Genomic DNA, 16,372 nt, shown 5'->3' on the forward strand with positions numbered 1-16,372 from the left:
AGTTAACAGTAGTTTAATTCGTATAGCTTATATTCTAAGAATGAACTCTTAAACCACGCGCCTTTCGATTATTGAGCTACAACCCCTTCGCAAGAAAACCATCCCATATTCCCGGCTTAAGAGAGAGAGTTGTACTTAAAATAATTTAAATTAATTATTTGGCATTTTAACTATTTATAAAATTGTAAAAATGCCACAAGAAAGTAGCTTCAGAACAACATTAATTATTTGGCGACTAGATATCGTTTAATAATTTATGAGCTCGCAAAATATACGCATCTCAATTATTGAATTGCCAGTTTCTTTCTATAGTGCAGTCACTGAAGGTAAAAATCAACTATGACCTTCAATTTCGGTAAATCTCCATTCATTTTCACGAAAATTGGTGAGCGGATTTTGATGCTATCGACTTTTTCAGGAGCTTATTTTTGATAGGTATTTCTAAGTACTTTGATAAGTATTTAGTACCTAAGTGTTATAAAAATGCATCTCTTTCCCGTTATTTAAGCTTGAATCCTTAGATTTGAACAGTCGCAGAAAAAAATATACATTTAATTACCAATAACTTACTTTAAATTAACATTAAAGGGTTTTTCAAGTAAGCAATTTATTATATTTTTTATTAGCTTCAATTTTAGTGATGAAAACTTTTTTGTAAATACTTACAGTTTTTGAGTTATTTATGAAAAATCGCTTTAAAGCATGCATTTTCTTTCACAAAAATTAAAATATTTGATCTTTAATAACTCAAAAAGTATTGATTTATTAATAACCATTATATAACAAATTTTGCTTACAATTTGTCCCTCTCTCGATTTGTGGGGTTATTTTTAATAAAGTAATTTTCACCCCCGAGAAGGGGTGACATATACCCCAGGCTAAAACCGCAAGTTGTTATTGTCAATTCGTGAAAATGAATGGAGATTTAATGAAATCAAAGGTCATAATTGATTTTTACCTTCAGTGACTGCACTATAGAAAGAAAATGGCAATTCAATAATTGAAATGCGTATATTTTGCGAGCTCATAAATTATTAAACGATATGTAGTCGCCAAATAATTAATTTAAATTATTTTAAGTACAAATCTCTCTTAAGCCGGGAATATGGGATGGTTTTCTTGCGAAGGGGTTATAGCTCTATAATCGAAAGGGGCGTGATTTAAGAGTTTATTCTTAGAATATAAGCTATACGAATTAAACTACTATTAACTTTTTTGTAAAAACTTACAGTTTTTCAGTGATTTACGAAAAACCACTTCAAAACATGCATTTTTTTTTCACGAATAATTAAAATCTTTGATCTTTAATAACCTAAAAAGTATTGACTTACTTTAATAACTTTATATAATAAATTTTGCTTTTCATTTGTTCTTTTATTGATTTGTGCAGTTATTTATTATAAAATAATTTTCACCCCCGAGATGGGGCGGTATCCACCCTCAGGGTAAACGCGCAAGGTGGTACCATGTCACCTTTGTTTCTTGACGTATCCTCTAACCCCTGACCAATTTTCGTGAAAATCGATGAAGGTTCACCGAAATTGAAGGTAATCGTTGATTTTTACCTTCAGTGACTGCACTATACAAAATAAATTGCAATTTACTGATCTAAATGCGCGTAATTTGGAAGCTTATAAATTATTAAATGATATGTAGTCGCCAAATAATTAATTTAATGCATTTTAAGTACAACTTTCTCTTAAGCCGGGAAGATAGGGTGGTTTTCTTGCGAAGGGGTTGTAGCTCAATAATCGAAATGCACGTGATTTAATAGTTTATTCTTAGAGTATATAAGCTATAGGAATTATATCCGCAATACGATATATTTTAAGTTTTCTCAGCATTTTTCTCTTAAGTTAAATCAATAAAGGGTCGTTTGGGGGTGAAGGGGATGAGCTCAAAAATCGAAACTATATAATTTCAAGAGCTCATAGATAGCTCGTAATTCTGCCGCAAAAACCGATTCAATATTCCTATTTTTAAGTAGTGGGGGGAGGGCTGACTCAGCCCCCCCCCCCAACTAAAGTATTAAATTCCTGCTCAGTGGAACGAGCTCAAAATTTTTAGTTTGCGGAATATGAAAGCTCACAAATAGCTCATAAATCATGGCTATTTGTTTTTTGATTTTTGCAAGTGGGGGGGGGGCAGCTCAACACGGGTTTATATCCCAGTATTCGTTAACGTTGGCGCCCAAATAGGTAATATTGTGGACTCTGTCTAACGTTATTCCATACGCTCTGATGCTCATTGGTTGTAACTCCGTTTTGACGACAACCATAAGTTTTGTCCAAGAAGAAGTATTAAGTTTTAGCCCATATGCATCACAAGATATTTGATTTAGCTCTAGAAGCTATGTTTTGAACTCTGAAATAGGCAAATAAAGGGATGAATAAAAACGGCTAGGCCACATCCATAGAATGAAGGACACAAGAACAACAAAAAAGTATATGAAGTCAGGGTACAAGGTAAAAAAGAGTAGGCAGCCCAAGAATGAGATGGGAAGAACAAGTTAGACAGGAAGCAGAGAAGACAGGACTGCAATGGGGTATTAATGGTAAAACAATTAGCTCAAAATAGAACAGCGTGGAAAAGAAGTATCAAAGAAGCACTACAAGACTAAAATATATGGACAGAAAGATGTGTCAAATACGTAATTTATATTCATTAAAATTGTATTGTTAAAATAACTATTTTATAATTATTAAAATGTATTGAAATGTAGGTATTGAACTAGATGTAAACAGCCCAACACCTAAAGGTACAAATGGGCTTAACTGATTAAATAAAATAAATTAAATAAAATCAAAAGAAATAGGAGTAAAAATAAATCTAGCAAAAACTACATATTTAATAAACGGATCTCTAGCTAGATATAACTGAGGCTATAACTCTAGACTCTAGACGACAAGAATATGGAAAAGGTTGAGTCGTATATATACAGGGTGTAACAAAAATACAGGTCATAAATTAAATCACATATTCTGGGACCAAAAATAGTTCGATTGAACCTAACTTACCTTAGTACAAATATGCACACAAAAAAATTACAGCTCTTTGAAGTTACAAAATAAAAATAGATTTTTTCCAATATATCGAAAACTATTAGAGGTTTTTTAATGAAAATAGACATGTGGCATTCTTATGGCATGACCATACTAAAAAGAAATTATAGTGAAATTCGTACAGCCCATAAAAATTTTATGAGGGTTTTGTTCCCTTAGACCCGCCCAAACTTTTATGTACGTTCCAATTAAATTATTATTGTAGTACCATTAGTTAAACACAATGTTTTTAAAACTTGTTTGCCTCTTAGTACTTTTTGGAAAAACCAGTTTTAATCGAGATGCGGCTTCTTTTTTAAAATGTTTACATGAAAATTTTATGGGGGGTTTGTGCCTTTAAACCCCCCAAATGTTTGTGTACATTCCAATTAAACGATTACTGCTGTACCATTAGTTAAACACAGTGTTTTTAAAACTTTTTTGCCTCTTAGTATTTTTCAGATAAGGCACCTTTTATCGAGATGTGGCTTCTTTTTTAATATTTTTCAAAGTATACCTCAAACTGTAATTTACAAATAAATTTTCATATTATTACGAAGTCTCTAAAATCGTACTTAACAGTACACAAATATGTGGTGGATTTGACAAAATATTCAAAATATCTCAAAAAAAACTAACTTTTCGAAAAAGTACTAAGAGGCAAAAAAGTTTTAAAAACATTGTGTTTAACTAATTGTGCCAAAATGATCATTTAATTGGAACGTACACAAAAGTTTGGGGGGATTTAAGGGAACAAAACCCCCATAAAATTTTTATGGGGTGCACAAATTTCACTATAATTTTTTTTTAAGATGTTCCTATCATAAGAATGTCACATGTCCGTTTTCAATAAGAAACCTCAAACAGTTTTCGATATATTGAAAAAAATCTATTTTTATTTTGTAACTTCAAAGGGCTGTAACTTTTTTTAGGTGCAGATTTGGACTAAGGTAAGTTAGGTTCAATCGAACTATTTTGGGTCCCAGGATATGTGATTTAATTTATGACCTGTATTTTTGTTACACCCTGTACTTAGAACAAAAAATCAATCTGCCAAAGCTTAACCTAAAGGCTAATTTAAGCAGAAGATATTTCTTAGCATGGGCAGCAGTTGGAAGATTACAAACAGTATTTAAATCAAACTTACTTAGTCCACAAACTCCAGGTAACTCAGAGAGGTATGGAACAGATATTGCTCAACAGATCTAATCCAAATGATTGCCATGTTATAATAGAACTTAGCACGATATATACATACACACACCCAAACTTATATGGAATCACCATGTATTTCAAAGTAATATTAATTTATTTTGAAAAAACTTCTAATTGTTGCGAAGATTAAAGGTTTTTATTGAAAATAAACAAATATATAAGACAATCGGATAGTACGGTATAGGTTATAGTACGGTATAGGTTATTTGCTTGAGTTGCAAATTGAACGAAAATAAATAAACTAACATTTGCGTCCAAAAACGAAAATATGCCTCATGTGGGGTTATAGAACTTACAACGAGGAAATAATATTGGTCTTGTGGAGAAAGTAATGTTCCCAAAGGGACATAGCTGTAGAGCTAGGCGTAATACAGGGTGTTCTGTCCAAAACCTATGGGTAACAGGAACTAGGAAAGCTCAAAAATGAGCAAGGGAAAGTCGCCAAAAGTAATAACGGCTCTCCACGATCGTTTAATTGTCCAATCAGCTGGAAGATACCCAACCTTTTCTCACCTGCAGCTCCAGAGGCAGATTTTGGAAGCTGCAGGTGTAACTGTTTCAGTTGAAACGATAAGAAGAAGAGTTCGTACCAAGAAGTATACAGCAGGAGACAGTTATGGGTTTCCGAGTTATCCAAGGAGCACAAGATTGATCGCCTAAATTGGTGTCTTCACCACCAAAACTGGAACATTGGGAATTGACAAAATGTGCTATTTTCAAAAAAGTCAGGATTTGTGTAAAATCAGATGACCCACGAAATCGTGTACTTAGAGGTCGAGGAAGACAAGCAAGAACGAAAACTGTCAGATCTGTTCACAAATGTACAAGGGGAAGTGTAATGTTCTGGCGAGGAATTGTGATCCGTAAAAAAACTCCTCTAATTTTCATCCAATCAACTTTAACTGCTCACATGTATGTTGATAACCTGTAGTCAGGTTTTGGAGAGGTGCAACAGGAGAAAATTTATTTTATTGCATGATAATATCCTATAGAGTATTTATTAATCCAAAACCCAGGGTCAAAAATTGAAAAAACAATTGCAAAAAAAATTAATTTTAAAACAAAAGTTAAGAAATCAAATAGAATTAGGTATAGGTACATACACACGAAACATATTTAAATTAAGTGACAGCGATCTTTTCAAACGTTGTTTTGTTCTTCAAGAACGACTGACAGAGCAGAATAATAAGGATATAAACTTCAATCATTTGTTTTGAAATAGGGGCTTTTCAATGCTTCTCATTTGTTTCGAGCATGTGTCATATGTCGTATATTAATACACTAAGCGCCAAAATTAACGCACCACCTTAAAAATGGGACATTTTTATTGTCTCATATTTCCTAAACCTGTTGTCCGATTTTAGAGATTTTTTTAATATGTTATAGCTTTATTCTTCAAGAATATCGATGTAATAATATTGTTGCTAAACAGATAAGTGTCATTGTATACCGGGTGTAACCATGATAATGTGTTTTTTCCTCAAAGTTTGGAACACCCTCTGGAATATTCTAGCGTATATAAAATATTCAAATTACAACTCAACTGTAACCTTAGGCTATCTTAACATTTTGCTTTTTGATTCATTCGCTTATGTTGGATAATAAAAAAGTTAGGTACTTTAATAACTAGCAACGTTCTTCATCAATACAGGGTGTTTCTAAATAAGTACGACAAACTTTAAGGGGTAATTCTGCATGAAAAAATAATGACCGTTTGCTTTATAAACATACGTCCGCAAATGCTTCGTTTCCGAGATATGGGATGTTGAATTTTTTCTTACAAACTGACGATTTATTTATTGCTCTAAAACCGGTTGAGATATGCAAATGATATTTGGCAGGTTTTAAGAGGCAGTTATTGCGCATTTTTTGGCATACAATTAAGAATTTTATATTCACCATTGGCGTGCATACGGATAGTATGACCGGGTAATATGACCCGTATGCACGCCAATGGTGAATATAAAATTCTTAATTGTACGTCAAAAAATGCGTAATAACTACCTCTTAAAACCTACCAAATTTCATTTGCATATCTCAACCGGTTTTAGAGCAATAAATAAATCGTCAGTTTGTAAGAAAAAATGCAACATCCCATATCTCGGAAACGAAGCATTGGCGGACATATGTTTATAAAGCAATCGGTCATTATCTTTTAATGCAGAATTACCCTTTAAAGTTTGTCTCACTTATTTAGAAACACCCTGTATTGATGAAGAAAGTTGCTAGCTGTTAAAGTACCTAACTTTTTTATTATCCAACATAACCGAATAAATCAAAAACCAAAATGTTAAGGTAGCCTAAGGTTACAGTTGAGTAGTAATTTCAATATTTTATATACGCTAGAATATTCCACAGGGTGTTCCAAACTTTGAGGAAAAAACACACTATCATTGTTACACCCGGTATACAATGACACTTATCTCTTTAGCAACAATATTATTACATCGATATTCTTGAAGAATAAATCTATAATATATTAAAAAAATTACTAAAATGGGACAACAGGTTTAGGAAATATGAGACAATAAAAATGTCCCATTTTTAAGGTGGTGCGTTAATTTTGGCGCTTAGTGGCGATTATACACGGATTATACGACATATGACAGAAGCTCACACAAATGAGAAGCGTTGAAAACTACTAAGCATTAAAGTTATTTTCATTACTTGATGATACTGACCCCTTAAATATTTTACAATATATACAGAGGGTGATCATATTATTAGAGCCACCTAGTAAAATTCAATGTTTTAGAGGAAGGGAATATAATTGAGCTGTATCATATATTAATGCATTTGTTTCCATTTGGCTGTCTTGTTACACTTTATGAAAGTGCAATAAATAGTCTGACAATAGTGGCAACACGCATGTGTGCCAATGCATGACTCAGATGTCATTGTTTGTCAGTGCTGCCCAGCCTAGCTTGCAACTCATGTGCCTATTATTTTGTATTCTTGGTGTTTAGAGTTATAATAAACTTTGTGAGTTTCCATTGCCTTCTAGTGACATTCTGACAGTCCTGTACTATATTTTGTGAATTTAGTAAAAATTGCGCGTTCGTTACACTAGTGGTACCAGAACATCATAGGAAATCCAAAGACATCTCACCAAGGAAAATAGCAGAAATAAAAACTTTAATATTCAATACTAATCATTCCAACAGAAACATAGCATCAATTTCTAAAGTTTCAAAGGCAAAGTGGACCGTATAAAGAAAAAATTTACATACCATTTTTAAACAAAAATTTTCTGAAGTGGCTCTAATAATATGATCACCCACTGTAGGTATTTGCAAACAATTTAATCTCCACCCTTTCAAACGTATGCATTTCACTAAGAATTCTTTTGACATTGTTGTATCTGTATGCTTCAAGATCAATGCTTCAAGAAATAGTGCCTGGGCTAGCAATATTAACAATTGAACAAGAAATTTTTGATGGTATAAATTGTAGCGATGTAATTAATGAATTTTCAACAGCAAAGTCTCGGAAAATATCGCTACTACAATTATTATTAATAGCTATTTTTTAATTTTCTATTGTACCTATATAGTAATATATTATAATATAACATATATTATAATATAATATATTACTATATAGGTATTTATAATATTATAATATACAGTGAGCACGTAAAGGTTGGAATAAATTCATTTTCTCGAAAACGGACGATTTTGGAAAAAAATTCCGAAACAGGTCAATTTTTATTTTTAAATTGCGACTTTTTGGCATATGTATCATACTAGTGACGTCACCCATCTGGGCGTGATGACGTCATCTATAATTTTTTTAAATGAGAAAAGCGGTCGTGTGATAGCTCATTTAAAAGGTAATTCAATTCTCTATTCAGTAATATAAACCTTAATATATTTATTTATACAGGGTGTCCAAAAAAAATTTTTAATTAAATTTATTGACATAAAAAGAAGAATTTGTGTAATTTATTTAACTCAAAATATATTATACTGCTATCAGAAAACAGTAAATAATGTTTATTTGATAAATAAATATTGCTTTTTGCTTATATTCAATATTAAAGCCGCCACCCACCTTCCTCTTGACAGTTTAAACATTTAATTTAAGCCAAAAGCAATGATTATTTTTCAAGTAAACATTTTTTCCTGTTTTTTGAGAGCAGCAAAATGTATTTTGGACTAAATAAATCACATGCATTCTTCTTTTATGTCAATAAATTTAATTTAAAAACCATTTTTTTGGACAGCCTGTATATATAATTATATAAATGTTTATATTACTGAATAGAGAATTAAATTACCTTTCAAATGAGCTATCACACGACCCCTATTCCCATTAAAAAAATCATCGATGACGTCACCACGCCCAGATGGGTGACGTCACTAGTATGATATATATGCCAAAAAGTCGTAATTTAAAAATAAAAATTGACGTATTTTGGGATTTTTTTCCAAACTCGTCCATTCTCGAGAAAATGAATTTATTCCAACCTTTACGTGCTCTCTGTATAATAGCCCAGTAAATGAACGTGAAATACGGCGATATCGTGTGATTTTCAGGGTCACCACCGAATTGCATGAAAATTTGGATTTAGGTTGTAATTCCCTTCATATCAAAGTTGTACTTGTGTCGTGGGTTACTTTTGCTTGGGGGGTGAAAGTTACCCCTTCTCGGGGCTGAAAAAATATAGGTTTAAAATAAGTCCGGAAATGGATAAATTGACTAATTCTAAGTAGCTTTTGTTCTATAGAGTTTTGTAACTACATCAATACTTTTCAAGTTATTTGCAAGTAAAAATATTTATTTTTCAACAAAAAAAAGCACGTTTTTAGGCGGTTTTTCGCAAATAACTCAAAAACTAAGTATTTTATCGAAAAACAAACCATACAAAAAAGTAGCTCATAAAAAAACGAAGAAAATGGTATATTCATGAAGTCTATAGACCTAGTACAACCAAAATTTAAGCTCATGAAAAATACGTTCTTATTCGTCAAATTCCAAATCGAATATTTCTACGTAAAATATTCTAAAAATGAAGCACTTTTCGAGGAAAACTCATTAAAACTTATTATGAGTTCTAAAGTTCAGTTTGTTGCCTTATTTCAAGCACCCACCAAAATACCTACCTACCTTCAAAGAAATAAATAAATAAACATAAAATAAAATGTCTTAAGGGGCGCCAAAATCCTTTTTTGCACACAGGCGCCAGTAGCCCTTACGGGGACCCTGTTAGTGTTGATGTTCACAATTATTTAAATAAAGTTAACATCAGAGGTGGATAGAAAGAGACCAGCAACATTTACTAATTTACCACCATTTGGTGGCGCATATTGTATAGTATAAGAGCGTGAAAAACACAGCATATTTTTTAAGAGCGTGGCGCCTGTCGTGTACTCGCGGAAAAATTCTGAAGTGAGAGTGACGCAACGACCTTGAGAGTTCATCAACCTCTGCTCGTTTATCGCCACGCCACATACGCGTTTTAGTTCCGTTCCGTTCCGTCCTCTTATCAGTTCTAATTGTTTATAAATATATGTGTGAAAAATTGCTGTTTAGTTACATTGTTATAATGAATATACACGAAAGCACAGCTTCAGAACTCAAAAAAATTAAACATAATTTTTTATCCATAGAGAAGTTAGAAATTATTACCCGTGTTGAGCTGGCCCCCCCCCCCCACTTGCAAAAATTAAAAAACAAATAGCCCTGATTTATGAGCTATTTATGAGCTTTCATATTCCGCAAACTAAAAATTTTGAGCTCGTTCCACTGAGCAGGAATTTAATACTCTAGTGGGGGGGGGGGGGTTAAGTCAGTCCCCCCCACTACTTAAAAATAGGAATACTGAATCGGTTTTTCGGCAGAATTACGAGCTATTTATGAGCTCTTGAAATTATATAGTTTCGATTTTTGAGCTCATCTCCTTCACCCCCAAACAACCCTTTAATTGATTTAACTTAAGAGAAAAATGCTGAGAAAACTTAAAATATATCGTATTGCGGATATAATTCCTGTAGCTTATATACTCTAAGAATAAACTATTAAATCACGTGCATTTTGATTATTGAGCTACAACCCCTTCGCAATAAAACCACCCTATCCTCCCGGCTTAAGAGAAAGTTGTACTTAAAATGCAATAAATTAATTATTTGGCGACTACATATCGTTTAATAATTTATAACCTTCCAAATTACGCGCATTTAGATAAGTAAATTGCAATTTATTTTGTATAGTGCAGTCACTGAAGGTAAAAATCAACGATTACCTTCAATTTCGGTGAACCTTCATCAATTTTCACGAAAATTGGTCAGTGGTTAGAGGATACCTCAAGAAACAAAGGTGACATGGTAGCACCTTGCGCCTTTACCCTGAGGGTGGATACCGCCCCTTATCGGGGGGTGAAAATTATTTTATAAAAAATAACTCCACAAATCTATAAAAGATCAAAAATTTTAATTATTCCTGAAAAAATGCATGTTTTGAAGCGGTTTTTCGTTATTCACTGAAAAACTGTAAGTTTTTACAAAAAAGTTAATAGTAGTTTAATTCGTATAGCTTATATTCTAAGAATAAACTCTTAAATCACTCAATCTTAAGAGAGACTTGTACTTAAAATAATTTAAATGAATTATTTGGCGACTAGATATTGTTTAATAATTTATGAGCTCGCAAAATATACGCATCTCAATTATTGAATTGCCAGTTTCTTTCTATAGTGCAGTCACTGAAGGTAAAAATCAACTATGACCTTCAATTTCGGTAAATCTCCATTCATTTTCACGAAAATTGGTGAGCGGATTTTGATGCTATCAACTTTTTCTGGAGCTCATTTTTGATAGGTATTTCTAAGTACTTTGACAAGTATTTAGTACCTAAGTGTTATAGAATGCATCTCTTTCCCGTTATTTTAGTTTGAATCCTTAGATTTGAACAGTCGCAGAAAAAAATATACATTTAATTACCAATAACTTACTTTAAATTAACATTAAAGAGCTTTTCAAGTAAGCAATTTATTATATTTTTTATTAGCTTCAATTTTAGTGATGAAAACTTTTTTGTAAAAACTTACAGTTTTTGAGTTATTTATGAAAAATCGCTTTAAAGCATGCATTTTCTTTCACAAGAATTAAAATATTTGATCTTTAATAACTCAAAAAGTATTGATTTATTAATAACATTATATAACAAATTTTGCTTACAATTTGCCCCTCTCTCGATTTGTGGAGTTATGTTTAATAAAGTAATTTTCACCCCCGAGAAGGGGTGACATATACCCCAGGCTAAAACCGCAAGTTGTTATTGTCAATTCGTGAAAATGAATGGAGATTTACCGAAATCGAAGGTCCTAGTTGATTTTTACCTTCAGTGACTGCGCTATAGAAAGAAAATGGCAATTCAATAATTGAAATGCGTATATTTTGCGAGCTCATAAATTATTAAACGATATGTAGTCGCCAAATAATTAATTTAAATTATTGTAAGTACAACTCTCTCTTAAGCCGAGAATATGGGATGGTTTTCTTGCTAAGGGGTTGTAGCTGTATAATCGAAAGCGCGTGATTTAAGAGTTTATTCTTAGAATATAAGCTATACGAATTAAACTACTATTAACTTTTTTGTAAAAACTTACAGTTTTTCAGTGATTTACGAAAAACCGCTTCAAAACATGCATTTTTTTCACGAATAATTAAAATCTTTGATCTTTAATAACTTAAAAAGTATGGACGTATTTTAATAACTTTATATAATAAATTTTGCTTTTAATTTGTTCTTTTATTGATTTGTGCAGTTATTTTTTATAAAATAATTTTCACTCCCGTAAAGGGGCGGTATCCACCCTCAGGGTAAAGGCGCAAGGTGGTACCATGTCACCTTTGTTTCTTGACGCATCCTCTAACCACTGACCAATTTTCGTGAAAATCGATGAAGGTTCACCGAAATTAAAGGTAATCGTTGATTTTTACCTTCAGTGACTGCACTATACAAAATAAATTGCAATTTACTGATCTAAATGCGCGTAATTTGGAAGCTTATAAATTATTAAATGATATGTAGTCGCCAAATAATTAATTTAATGCATTTAAGTACAACTTTCTCTTAAGCCGGGAAGATAGGATGGTTTTATTGCGAAGGGGTTGTAGCTTAATAATCGAAATGCACGTGATTTAATAGTTTATTCTTAGGCAGGCCGCACATCAAAGAAACATGAAACGTAAATTACGTTTCATGGAAATAAACCACTGCTAAACAAATATATGTCCGGCCATTTATTAAACTCTCCGAAAATAAAAATGTGTCATGAGCATGAATCACACTCATTTCATTGGTAGGCGGACTTTGAGATTTGTTTAGCAGTATTTTCTTTTCATGAAACATGTTTTTCGTTTCATGTTTCATGTTTTTCGCTTCATGTTTCTTTGGTGTGCGGCTTGGCTTAGAGTATATAAGCTATAGCAATTATATCTGCAATACGATATATTTTAAGTTTTCTCAGCATTTTTCTCTTAAGTTAAATCAATTAAAGGGTTGTTTGGGGGTGAAGGGGATGAGCTCAAAAATCGAAACTATATAATTTCAAGAGCTCATAAATAGCTCGTAATTCTGCCGCAAAAACCGATTCAATATTCCTATTTTTAAGTAGTGGGGGGGGGGGGGCTGACTCAGCCCCCCCACTAGAGTATTAAATTCCTGCTCAGTGGAACGAGCTCAAAATTTTTAGTTTGCGGAATATGAAAGCTCATAAATAGCTCATAAATCAGGGCTATTTGTTTTTTGATTTTTGCAAGTGGGGGGGGGGGCAGCTCAACACGGGTGAAATTATTCGAGAAAGGGGAAAATGATGCATATCTTATCTTTTGATAGAATATAATATGACCGGGAGATAAAAAATAGTGATAATAAGACAGAAAGCCAGTTTATACAAGTTCACGCTAAAGCTCGACTCAGAGGAGGGGTCACAAAAAACAAGAACGCAAAAAATGCATTGGGGGTACATTTGGTTTTCACAATGTTTGTTCCAACACAACGAAAAACCGTCATGAAACGATCACCGTCCTGCGCACTAAACAAAATAACCCATGGAACATATTATTTTACCCATGCCATGGAACGTATTATTTTATTTTAACGTGATCGTTACATGACGGGTTTTCGTTGTGTTGTACCAAACCTACAGAGACAAAGTTTAGGGGAGCCTATTTCTGGTCCGTTAATTTGTAAAAAGGAAAATTAAGGAAAACTTGGTAATCCTAGAGACTTTAAAGGAAGCTCAGGTTAGCTCAAAAATTTTAAAATGAGGCATGGCAACGACGAATTAGATAATTGTATGTTCCAGGAGAAAACGAAACCTTAATTCGCACACTTGATCCAACGTTGCCAAGTCACTAAAATCTCAATATTTGACACCAATTTGACAATTGACAGATTATCTTTTAAATAAATAAATAAATGTAAATTGTAAATAGTTATCCTAACTGAACAAAACAAAGTCGGGAACAATGGATTAATGGATATGTAAAAGCCATAAGGAGAACAGAACTAAAATTAAAATATGAAAGAATATGCAATAAACATTGTATAAAAGTGGTAAGTAATTCAATTAATAAGGTTTTTAAAAAATGTCTACAATAATAAAGATGTACCTAAGTAATAATTCAAACTTAATTATTAGGAAAGCCAGCCACTTTAAAAAGATATTCCAAACTAAAACATGGGTTACCAAAGCAGGCAATAAAAAGAAAAGGTGATCTAGAATGCAAGAGAAGAGCTGATGAAAGAAGTAAATGTAAAGAAAATAATGAAGAGACTTCTCTCGACCATGTAAGTATAAGATATTAAGATATAGTTTATTACAATATGGTTAGATGCAAAGCTCACCATGTTTTAATGCATATAGCCTAAACTGTCCTTCAATCTTTTTCTAATGGTGCTACAACCCTTTGTGAGTCTTGGTGTGCTTAACAACATTCTGCCCTACCAGATTTTCTGATGTTCATGGTTTTAAGATCCCCCTCTATATCGTCTATCCATCTTTTATGGGCCCTTCCTCTTGTTCTATTTCCTTGGGGCTTCCATCTCTGGATTACTTGTACAGCTCGATTATCTGGCATTCTTTCTGAGTGATCAAGCCAATTTAGTCTTTGAGATTTTACAATTCTAACAATATCTGCGCTCTGCATTAGTATTATCCAGCTCGTGGTTCATTTTAATTCTCCACAAACCATCACTGCAATGTGTAGATTTGTTTTGTAGATTCTAAGGTTAGACTTAGTAACTTACTTTTCGTCAAGTCTTTGTATGCATAAAATCACTTATTGCTGCTAAGAATCCATGCTTTTCTTGACTGGCGTTGTTGTCATTTATTATTGAGTCTGGGTAGTGAAAATGGGAGGCATATTCGTAGGTATGGTTTTCTACCTTCAGATGTTCATGTTGATTTTACTTTGTGCACTCTATATATTTTGTTTTACTTTCATTTATATATAAACTAAACATAGTAGCTTTCCATTTCAGATCTATAGCTTTTTCTTTTAATACCTTTTTGTTGTGGCTTATTATGGCAACTGCCCTTATATAAAACTAACTAAACTAACCTAAACCTTATAGGTATGACTGTCCTAATATTAAAATACAGTTGTCCCTTGATAGTCCGACAGGTATGGGACCAAAAGGTTAGACTACCGAGCATGTCGGAGTATCAAGTGTGTACTGTACTTTTGTGGTACTTTCCACATTTGTATGATTTTTATGGTACACAACGTAAAATTTTTATTTATGTATTTGTTTTTAGGAACAAACACCAGCTATTTTATATATGTAGAAAAAGGAAAAACTGCTGGAACTTCAATTTAAAGGCTTTTGACTAGTGAAGATTTGGATAAACAACAGGAGTTACTTTGGGCTATAGCTACGTGCAAATTTATTTTCTTGTGGCTTCCTATGTTTATTCTTATTAACTATATCTACACTTTGATATGTTTTTAGTCGCATGAAGATTTTATAGTTTATTATTTTATGTATAGTGTTATATTTGTGTTGAATAAACATTATTATTATTATTATTACTTTAATTTCCATTAAATAAATTAACTGTAATCAATCAATCGTTTTTAATATTGATAAATAAATTATTAATAATGATTCCCAAATATTTTATTTGTTTGACAACTTCTACAAAATAATATTTCGTAGTAATAATCAATGCTTTGGTTTAAGAAATAGACAACTTAGAATAGAAATATGCTTTACTGTCATGGAAAATTGTACAATTTTATAGACAATGCTTACAGAGTCATAAAAAATACAAAACAATAACAAACACAAAAATCAATAACAAGTTTAACTTGAATTGGTGCTCTACACATATTATTACACATACTACATATTATTGAGTGAAAAACACTTTAACCCATTGATAACAAAAACTTTCCATTGAAGGCCACAATTTTTAAATCATATTTTCTTTTAATTGTAAACGGCGATCATATTCTATTGCTTATTATTTTTTCTGTTATAACACCCTATATTATATATTGTTTTATATATTGTTTTATATATTGTTATACTTTGTATTAGAGGTATTTTTTTAAACTGTGTAATTGATTGCACTTGACCAACTTCATGTTTGCAAAATAAATTCGGTACGACTATATACGTTCGTTTTATTGTAATCCTTAAGCCTTAAGATATTGCTTAGTTTGAAAAACACTATTTTGCGAAAAACACAATAAACAGCAAATATGTGTCTGAGTAATATATTAAAGGTCGCTGAGTTAGGCTATCTTTAGCTTATTCTTTCCATTTCACTCCTGTAATAAAAGTTAGTACTTGGTTCTGAATTTACCTGGTATTTACATAGCACCCAGTATCTTACCAAATTCTTTCCCCACTCGAGCCGACAATTTAAAGTAACCCTCTGTTATGGCCCAACAGAACAGGCCATGTCTGAAGTTACCCCTACGAACCAATCTTAATTGCCGCTACGAAGCGATCTGTTTGTTTTTTTTTTCGTAAGCCACTTTCACAAAATTTCTTACAGTTCTTGTACATATATGTATATAGGTCTGGCTCCAGCGTATGAAAAAAAAGTTGATTAAGCAAGCTGAAAATTTGTTAATAGCTTAAGGGTGTCTAGTCGG

General features: G+C 32.2%; 1 protein-coding gene and 1 long non-coding RNA gene across 2 annotated transcripts in view; one reads left to right on the top strand and one right to left on the bottom strand.

Moving 5' to 3' along the window:
• The window catches only part of LOC114340254 (patj homolog), a 53,439-nt gene that overhangs the window by 26,405 nt on the left and 10,662 nt on the right, over positions 1-16,372 (bottom strand). The gene's annotated exons all lie outside the window — the stretch shown is intronic.
• On the top strand, positions 13,669-15,292 carry LOC126893257 (uncharacterized). The gene is made up of 3 exons (XR_007701103.1): positions 13,669-13,820; positions 13,906-14,054; positions 15,025-15,292. It is a non-coding gene; the product is annotated as an uncharacterized LOC126893257 (long non-coding RNA).

Source organism: Diabrotica virgifera, chromosome 10 (genome assembly GCF_917563875.1).
Source record: "Diabrotica virgifera virgifera chromosome 10, PGI_DIABVI_V3a".
Taxonomy (NCBI): domain Eukaryota; kingdom Metazoa; phylum Arthropoda; class Insecta; order Coleoptera; family Chrysomelidae; genus Diabrotica; species Diabrotica virgifera.